The sequence below is a fragment of the Cebus imitator genome, unplaced genomic scaffold, assembly GCF_001604975.1.
Source record: "Cebus imitator isolate Cc_AM_T3 unplaced genomic scaffold, Cebus_imitator-1.0 Scaffold990, whole genome shotgun sequence".
NCBI lineage: Eukaryota > Metazoa > Chordata > Mammalia > Primates > Cebidae > Cebus > Cebus imitator.
The window spans coordinates 98,739-106,611 of record NW_016108305.1 but is presented as its reverse complement, the minus strand read 5'-3'; the positions used below and the strand labels follow the sequence as shown (position 1 = coordinate 106,611).

The window sequence follows — 7,873 nt, the reverse complement described above, 5'->3', positions numbered from 1 at the left end:
TTTCTCTATTGCCCAGGCTGGAGTACAGTGGATGAATCTCGGATCACTGCAACCTCTGCCTCCCGGTTTTAAGCAATTCTCCTGCCTCAGCCTCGTGAATAGCTGGGACTACAGGCACGCACCACCACACCCTGCTAGTGAGAAACTGTAATTCTCATAGAGGCCTTCCCAGAGTAGATGAACATTTAAAGGCATTTCTGTATTTAGTCTTCTCAAAATTAAGGCTGGGCCCAGTGGCTCACACCAGCACTTTGGGAGGCCAAGGTAGGCAGATCACCTGATATCAGGAGTTCAAGACCAGCCTGGCCAACATGATGAAACTCCCATCTGTACTAAAAATACAAAAATTAGCCAGGTGTATTGGTATGTACCCATAGTCCCAGCTACTTGAGAGACAGAGGAAGGAGGATTATCTGAGCTTGGGAGGTAGAGGTTGTAGTGAGCCAAGATCACACCACTCCAGCCTGGGCAACAGAGCAAGACCCTGTTGGAAAGTGGAGAGGGAGAGGGGAATGAGCGAGAGAGATCAAGGGGAGGGAGGAAGGGAAGAGAAAAGAGAGAAAGGAAAGAAAAAAAAGAGAAAGAGAGAAGAAAGGGGGAGGGAAGGAAAGAAGGGAAGGAGGGAAAGGAAAGAAAAGCAAAAGAGGAAGAGAAGGAAGGAAAGAAAGAAAGGAAGAAAGAAAGGAAAGAAGAAAAGGAGAAAGAGGGGAGGGAGGAAGGAAGGAAAGGAAAGGTGGGAGGGAGGGAGAAAGGAAGGGAGGGGAGAGAAGGAGGGAAGGAAGAATGGAATGAAAGAAGGAGGGAGGGAAATGAAAGAAGGAAGGAAAGAAAGAAAGGGAAAAGAAAGGAAAGGAGGAAAGGGAAAGAAGGAGGGAGGGAAATGAGGAAAAGGAAGAAAAGAGGGGAGAGAGGGAAAGAAGAAAGGGAAAGGAGGAAGGGAAATGAAGGAAAGAAGGAACAAAGAAAGAAGGAAAGAAAGAAGAAATAAAAGGAGGGGTGGGAAGGACGGAAGGAAGAAAGGGAAAGAAGGAGGAGGGAGGGGAATGATGAAAGAGAAAGAAAAAGAGGGGGGGGGAGGGAAGGAAGAAAGGGAAAGAAGGAGGGAGGGTGGGAAACAAAGAAAGAAGAAAGAAAGAATTTAAAAACCCATAAGGTTAAAATAAACCCATTTTCTTTATACAGATTAAACACATGAGTTCAAATTACAGCTTTGCTTCTTAATAGCTTGGTGACCTAGGACAAATTATGTAAGCTCTCTGTTCCTCAGTTTCCTCATTTATGAAATAGGGCAATAATATCTACCACATAAGGTTATTGTGAGTATTAAATGTGAAGTACCGATCACGAATACCTGGCAGCCCAATAGATACTCACTGTAATAATTATTATTTTTACAATTTCTGCAAAAGTATGGTGATGATTCTTGGGTTAACCTAAAGGCAGATTTTCTTTTATTTCTTCCTGTTTATTTTCTTTTTTTCATTCAGTTTAAAGAATTAAAAAGAAAACAGATTCTAGCATTTTGGAATAAACATTTGTATCAAAATGAATTTATTCTTTTTATTGACATACAAACAAAATGTCATTTGTTTATTCAATAAACATTTATTAAATGCCTAGTAAATTTCAGACATCATGCCCAGCACAGGGATCGCAATGACATTAAGATGTAGTGTCTTTCCTCAAGGAGCTGATAGTCCAAGAGACTGACAGGTAGACAGGTGATTACATGCAGTGTAGCAAAGGCTGTGATGTGATACAAGAATACAAGTGGGAGCATGTGATAGGAGTATGGTTTTGACCAGCTCCTCCCCTTAGATTTATTCCTTTTTCTTTGGCTATAAAGCAAAAGAATTGGTTCTATTTTTTTTTTTCTTTACTGTGCAAATTAAACCATAAATTTTAAACTTATAAAAGATAAGACAAGTGGCCAGGCGCAGTGGCAATCCTAGCACTTTCGAAGGCTGAGGTGTGTGGATTACCTGAGGTCAGGAGTTCGAGACCAGCTTGGTCCACATGGTGAAACCCTGTCTCTACTAAAAATACAAAAATTAGCTGGGCATGGTGGCGGGCGCCTATAATCCCAGCTACTCAGGAGGCTGAGGCAGGAGGATCACTTGAACGTGGGAGGCAGAGGTTGCAGTGGGCTGAGATCCAGCCATTGCTCTCCAGTGAGGGTGACAGAGCAAGACTCCATCTCAAAAAAAACAAAACAAAAAAACAAGCAACTTGAATTATGGAGGACACTAGAAACAGTGTTTCCTACAGAGTCAGGGCTTCCTACTAGCATAGTCACTTCTGGGGTTTTTGACCTGAAAGTTCTGTGGCATATTTTTTCTTTGTTTTCCACTTTTTGTTTTTTCTATTTTTCCCCTCTTTCTGTCCTCTGCTTTATCTTCTAGAGACCTAGGTAGTCCCCAGAGGAATAGTGCTTTATGGAGTCTAATGGTGATTTATTGGGTAAAAACAGAAAACGATTTTTTTTACCTGCAAGTTCCATACCAAGAAATGAATATAAGCTTTTCATGCAGTTTCACACATTGAAAATGCAGGTAATTTTAATTCCTTGCTCTTTTCAGAATTCTCAATCGCAATCCTCTGACAAGTGTTGAAGATCCATATTTGTTTAAGTTGCCAGCATTAAAATATCTGTAAGTATTACAGTACTCTCATGAGTCATGAGATGATTTATGCTCTTTTTAAGTTTTTCATCAATGATTAAGTATTTTGCATTTAGGCTAAAAAGTTATAATTTAAATTTAATTGGGTTATTGAAAAAAGTTTTTTGGCAAGGGAAGGGTTTAGGAAGGGTTTTTTATTGTTCGGGCCGTCCGGCGGGGGAGGGGGCCGTTTTTGAGGACCCATATAGATTTGGAACATGCAGACACATGGAGGAATATTACTTAACTAAGAAAGGAAGGAGGAATAGGTGTTCATTATTCTAAAAAGGAAGAAAAGAGTAAATAATCAAGATGAGTGAATCCAATATGAAAATGAGAAGTAAGATAATGGTAAAAAAACAAAAAATACACAGCTAACTACAATCACCATGTCAAGTAAGAAGATAAATAAATAAATAAATAAATATAAATAAGTACAAGTTTTACTCTTGAATATCATTAATTTGATGATGCAAATCAACTTAAATTTCTTTAATAAGAGCTCTCTGGAATTCTGCAGCAAATGAACTCTTGAGTTGGCTTGTTTTATCGAAAAGCCAAAATCGAAGTAATCACATGTCCTTGAAATATCTTTTTTAAGTACAGAATTTTTGTATTGGCGTTTATATCACAAATGTTTCGGTTTTCCTCTTCAGAGACATGGGAACAACACGAATCACACTTACAACAGTTAAGAACATCCTCATGATGACTCTTGAATTGGAAAAACTGTAAGTTAGTTTTTTCTTAGATTTATGTTCACTTAATTGGTTCTTTAGGTTTGTTTTAGTATTTTCTTAAGTCAGATTTAGCGAGATATAATTTTGTTATTTTCATATAACAAAATTCACCCTTTTTAAGTGTCCAGTTCGATGAGTTTTGACAAATGTATATTGACATAACCACCACCACATTCCCAATATAAAGCATTTCTGTCAACTCAAAAAGGCCCCTCGTGTCCCTTTGTAGTCAATCCCTTCCTCCCACCGTCAGCCCCTGTTAGCTACTAATCTGATTTCTGTTCCTATAGATTTGCCTTTTCCAGAATGTCTTATAAATGAAATCATATAGCATGTAGCCTCTTGTATCTGGCTTCTTTTACTTAGCATAATTTTTTTTTGAGACAGAGTTTCACTCTGTCACCCAGGCTGCAGTGCAGCCACATGACCTCAGCTCACTGCAACCTCTACCTCCCAAGTTCAAGCAATTCTCCTGCCTCAGCCTCCCGACTAGCTGGCTGAGATTACAGGCACCTGCCACCATCCCTGACTAATTTTTCGTATTTTTAGTAGAGACCAGGTTTCACCATGTTGGCCAGGCTGATTTCGAATACCCGACCTCAAGCGATCCACCCACCTCGGCCTTCCAATCTTCTGGGATTACAGGCTTGAGGCACCGTGCCTGGACTCACTTAGCATAATTTTTTTTGAGATTATGCTACCGTCCATGTTGTTGCACCTATCAGTACAGCTGGCCCTCCATATCTGCAGGTTCTTCATCCATGGATTCAACTAACCATGGATGGAGAGTATTTGGAAAAAGTAAAACATATGAAATAATAAAAACAGTAGAAAACTTAAAATACGGTATAATTATTTACATACCATTTATACTGTATTAGGTATTTAAAGTATACCCAAGTGTAGGGCTAAGGGCCACACAGGGTCGTGGCATGAGCCTTATGCTGTGCTGAGGCACAGGATCTGAGAAATAAAGAGACAGGACACAGAAGTATAAGGAAAACGCAGCTGGGCTCAGGGGGCCACGCCATCTATAAGCAGAGTCAAGCGAGGCCCCGAATGTCCAGAAGCATGAGTATTTATTGTTTATAGGTTAGGGGGCAGGGCAGTGAGTGAAATCATCTTTAAGGATAGTGATAGGAGGCCGGGCGCGGTGGCTCAAGCCTGTAATCCCAGCACTTTGGGAGGCCGAGGCGGGTAGATCACGAGGTCAAGAGATCAAGACCATCCTGGTCAACATGGTGAAACCCCGTCTCTACTAAAAATACAAAAAATTAGCTGGGCATGGTGGTTCGTGCCTGTAATTCCAGCTACTCAGGAGGCTGAGGCAGGAGAATTGCCTGAACCCAGGAGGCGGAGGTTGCGGTGAGCCGAGATCGCGCCATTACAAACTAGCCTGGGCGAAAGAGCGAAACTCCGTCTCAAAAAAAAAAAAAAAAAAAAGGATAGTGATAGGGTCATGAGCAATAAAACATGGGGTCCACCCCCATTAGGTCACCTAGGCCAGGAGATGGACAGTGCACAACAAGGGGCCCGTTCCCATGAAGGCAAGGGCTGTGTGCAGTAAGGGGTCCACCCCCATTAGGTCACTGAGGCTTGAAGGTGGGCCGTGCGCAGTGAAGAGGGTGCAGTGTGCAATACTTCTATCTATGGGCAAACTACTTCTAAGATGATTTATAGGAGGATGCTTTAAGTCACATAGCAGCGACAGAGCTGTCAAGGTTACCGCCACCTCCTGGCAGCTCCAGTGGGTTCTATGGGAAGATGCTTTTCGAGCAGCACAGTAGCAAGAGCTGATAAAGTTGCCAGTCACCAAGGTGGATTGCCGTTCTGAGGGCAGCCTTCCACAAGAACTGGAGCAAGGTCCTACAACTCCGTTATCAGGATTAGTGGCTCTTGCCCCAAGCCTGCCATACAGCGGGTATCCTTACGATACTGAACGCTGCTGCCTGGGCCATGGATTCTTGTCCTGGTATAACTGTTTTCCCTTAAATCATGCTCTGCACTGTGTCTGCTCTAGGCATTCCTCTGATTATAAGCTGTTTATTCCTTAATTCATGCTCTGTACTGTGTCCACTCTAGGTGTTCCTCCAATTATGAACTAAGATATAATTATAGGTATATACGTAGGGAAATATTCCTTAGACACTCATACTATCAACTATTATATGATTATATATAGAGGATTATATAAAGGGATTCTTCAAGCCCTATTTCTATAAACTAATATATGCTTATGTAAAGGATTATATAAAATGAAATAGCTGAGTAGTAACACTATAAAGTGAGATATTCCTCAAGCCCTAACTGTGCCAGGATTCTGCTTAGCTCTCATTCCTCGGTGCCTATATAGGGGGTTGTCCACACCCAAGGCTATATACAAATACTATGTTATTTCATATAAAAGACTTCAGCCTCTGTGGACTTTGGTATCTATCTGCAGGGGGTCCTGGAGCCAATCCCCTGCAGACACCAAGGGACAACTGTTCACTCCTTTTCATTGCTCAGTAGTATTCCAGTTGTGTGGGTGTATCCATTTGTTTATCCATTCATCAATGTATGGACATTTGGGTTGTTTTCAATTTTTTGGCAATTATGAATAAAACTGCTAAAAACACTCATATACAGGTCTTTGTGTGTGAACCTATGTTTTCATTTGTTTTGGGTAAATACCTAGGAGTTGGATTGTTCACATGCTAAGTGCATATTTAACTTTGTAAGAAACTGCTAAACTGTTTCCAAAAGTGTCTGTGCCTTTTTACATTTCCACCAGCGTCGTGTGAGTGTTGCAGTTGTTCCATAACTTTAGCAGATTCTTTTTTTTTTCTTCGACACAGTCTTGCTCTATCCCCAGGCTAGAGTGCAGAGGCATTATCTCGGCTCACTGCAGCCTCCACCTCCTGAGTTCAAACAATTCTCCTGCCCCAGCCGTCCAAGTGGCGGTAGGCACCCGCCACCACACCCAGCTAATTTTTGTATTTTTAGTAGAGATGAAGTTTCAGCATATTGGCCAGACTGGTCTTGAACTTCTGACTTCAAGTGATACACCCGCCTTGGCCTCCCAAAGTGCTGGGTGGTGTGAGCCACCGTGCCCAGCCCAGCCGATTCTTTTTATTTATTTAATTTTTTAATTGCCAAAGCAGGAGTGCAGCTGCACAATCTCAGCTCGCTGCAAGGTCCGCCTCCCCAGGTTCAAAGGATTCTCCTCCCTCAGCCTCCTGAGTAACTGGGATTACACGTGCCCACCACCATGCCCAGCTAATATTTGTATTTTTAGTAGTGACAGGATTTCCGCTTATTGGCCAGGCTGGTCTCAAACTCCAGGCCTCACATGATCCACCCACCTTGTCCTCCCAAAGTGCTGGGATTACATGCATGAGCCACCACGCCTGGCCCGGCCCAGCAGATTCTTATATTTCAGTTTTTAAAGAAATGTTTGCCCTTCTACTGCTAGATGTGTAGTGGAATCTCATTGTGGTTTTAATTTGCATTTCTTTAATAGCTAGTGATGTTGAATGTCTGTTCATGTGCAAATATCTTCTTTAGTAAATTGTTCAAATCCTCATGTTTTAATTGAGTGTTAATCTTTTTATTAATGAGGTTTTTCCCCTGTAATCCCATGAGAGATTATTTATTATTGAGTTTTAAGAGTGCTTTATAGATTCTAGATACAAGTCCTTTCAGGGACCAGGTGCAGTGGCTCACGCCTATAATCCCAGCACATTGGGAGGCTGAGGCAGGAGGATTGCTTGAGGCCAGGTGTTTGAGACCACCTGGGCAATGTGGTGAAACCTCGTCTCTATAAAAACTATAGTTCTATAAAAACCTATGAAAACAATCCAGGTGTGGTGGTACATACCTGTGGTCCCAGCACTTTGGGATTGCTTGAGCCTGGGAGGTTGAGGCTGAAGTGAGCCATGATCACCGCTGCACACCAGCCTGGATCACAGAGTGAGATGCTATATCAACAATTAAATAAGTAAATAAATTAAAAAACAAAAACAAGGCCTTTTAGATATGTGTTTAGTAAATATCTTCTCTCAGATTGTGGTTTGTCTTTTCATTCTGTTAAAAGTATTCTCTGGCTGGGCACAGTGACTCACGCCTTTAATCCCAGCACTTTGGGAGGCCAAGACGGGTGGATCACCTGAGGTCAGGAGTTCGAGACCAGCCTGGCCAACATGGCAAAATCCCATCTCTACTAAAAACACACAAATTAGTGGTGGCTGGCGCCTGTAATCCCAGCTACTCAGGAGACTGAGGCATGAGAAATGCTTGAACCTGAGAGCTGGAGGTTGCAGTGAACCGAGATTGCACCACTTCATTCCAGCCTGGGCAACAGAGTGAGACTCTGTCTCAAAATAAAAAATAAACAATAAAAATAAAAGTGTTTTCTGAAGAGCAGAAGTTTTTAATTTTTATAAGCTTTAAGTTAGCAATTTTTTCTTATATGGCTTGTGCTTTTTTGTTTCT

At 41.8% G+C, this 7,873-nt stretch overlaps 1 long non-coding RNA gene across 1 annotated transcript in view; it reads left to right on the top strand.

Moving 5' to 3' along the window:
- Positions 1-2,122: 2,122 nt before the first annotated feature.
- The window catches only part of LOC119469909, a 13,057-nt gene continuing 7,306 nt past the window's right edge, over positions 2,123-7,873 (top strand). Inside the window, exons 1-2 of the long non-coding RNA XR_005198769.1 lie at positions 2,123-2,651; positions 3,317-3,391. This is a non-coding gene — a long non-coding RNA (uncharacterized LOC119469909). The remainder of the gene's footprint in view (positions 2,652-3,316; positions 3,392-7,873) is intronic.